The sequence below is a fragment of the Micropterus dolomieu genome, linkage group LG12, assembly GCF_021292245.1.
Source record: "Micropterus dolomieu isolate WLL.071019.BEF.003 ecotype Adirondacks linkage group LG12, ASM2129224v1, whole genome shotgun sequence".
NCBI classification, from domain to species: Eukaryota; Metazoa; Chordata; class Actinopteri; order Centrarchiformes; family Centrarchidae; genus Micropterus; species Micropterus dolomieu.
In genome coordinates, this window is record NC_060161.1 from 4,632,239 (window position 1) to 4,634,039 (window position 1,801).

Consider the following 1,801-nt stretch of genomic DNA (forward strand, 5'->3'; position numbering starts at 1 on the left):
CACACATGCTTACTGTTTTATTTATTTAGTTTAGTTTAATATATTTTTATTTTTTACACACACACACGCTTACTGTTTTATTTATTTATTTTAGTTTAATTTTTAATATAATTTATTTACTTTTAACACACACACACACTTACTGTTTTATTTATTTATTTTATTATTAATATATTTTTATTTTTTACACACACACACACACATGCTTACTGTTTTATTTATTTAGTTTAGTTTAATATATTTTTATTTTTTACACACACACACGCTTACTGTTTTATTTATTTATTTTAGTTTAATTTTTAATATAATTTATTTACTTTTAACACACACACACACTTACTGTTTTATTTATTTATTTTATTATTAATATATTTTTATTTTTTACACACACACACACACATGCTTACTGTTTTATTTATTTAGTTTAGTTTAATATATTTTTATTTTTTACACACACACACGCTTACTGTTTTATTTATTTATTTTAGTTTAATTTTTAATATAATTTATTTACTTTTAACACACACACACACTTACTGTTTTATTTATTTATTTTATTATTAATATATTTTTATTTTTTACACACACACACACACATGCTTACTGTTTTATTTATTTAGTTTAGTTTAATATATTTTTATTTTTTACACACACACACGCTTACTGTTTTATTTATTTATTTTAGTTTAATTTTTAATATAATTTATTTACTTTTAACACACACACACACTTACTGTTTTATTTATTTATTTTATTATTAATATATTTTTATTTTTTACACACACACACACACATGCTTACTGTTTTATTTATTTAGTTTAGTTTAATATATTTTTATTTTTTACACACACACACGCTTACTGTTTTATTTATTTATTTTAGTTTAGTTTTTAATATATATTTTTTTATTTTTAATATAATTTATTTATTTTTAACACACACACACTTACTGTTTTATTTATTTATTTTAGTTTAATTTTTAATATATTTGTTTATTTTTAACACACACACACACACTTACTGTTTTATTTATTTTATTTTTAATATATTTTTATTTTTTACACACACACGCTTACTGTTTTATTTATTTAATTTTAATTTTTAATATATATATATATATATATATATATATATATATTAACACAAACACACACACATGCTTACTGTTTTATTTATTTGTTTTATTTTTAATATATTTTTTTAACACACACACACATACGCTTTGATTACTTTACGCTTTGATTACTTGTTTGATGAAATGTATGGGGTTGATTGTTCTTATGTTGTATGTATGATGCTTTGGCAATATTGTTGTTACACATTCATGCCAATAAAGCTAATTTGAATTTAATTGAATTGAAACTAAGGTGACCAGACGTCTGACATTTTTGGTTTGGTGGTCAGAATGTGATTAAAAAACATAATATTATTACATGTGGAATAAAAAAGGGACAGTTTTGTTTTTTATAATCTGTCAAATACAACTCTTCTGAAAGAAATCAAGTCCTTTTGAGGCAGAATCTACCTACAGTGGGGGAAATAAGTATTTGACCCCTTGCTGATTTTGCAGGTTTGCCCACTTACAAAGAATGCAACGATCTATAATTTTAATCAAATGTACATTCTAACAGTGAAAGACAGAATCCCAAAGAAAATTCCAGAAAATCACATCATATGAATTTATAAAAATTGATAACCATCTGATGAGGAAAAACAAGTATATGACCCCCTACCAAACAGCAAGTATTCTGGCTCCTACAAGCCAGTTAGTCTTTCTTTAAGACACAGCCCCAATCCCAAC

At 22.5% G+C, this 1,801-nt stretch overlaps 1 protein-coding gene across 6 annotated transcripts in view; it reads left to right on the forward strand.

The window, feature by feature from the left end:
- The window catches only part of LOC123980101 (clathrin heavy chain linker domain-containing protein 1-like), an 11,984-nt gene that overhangs the window by 1,478 nt on the left and 8,705 nt on the right, over positions 1-1,801 (forward strand). The window lies entirely within an intron of this gene.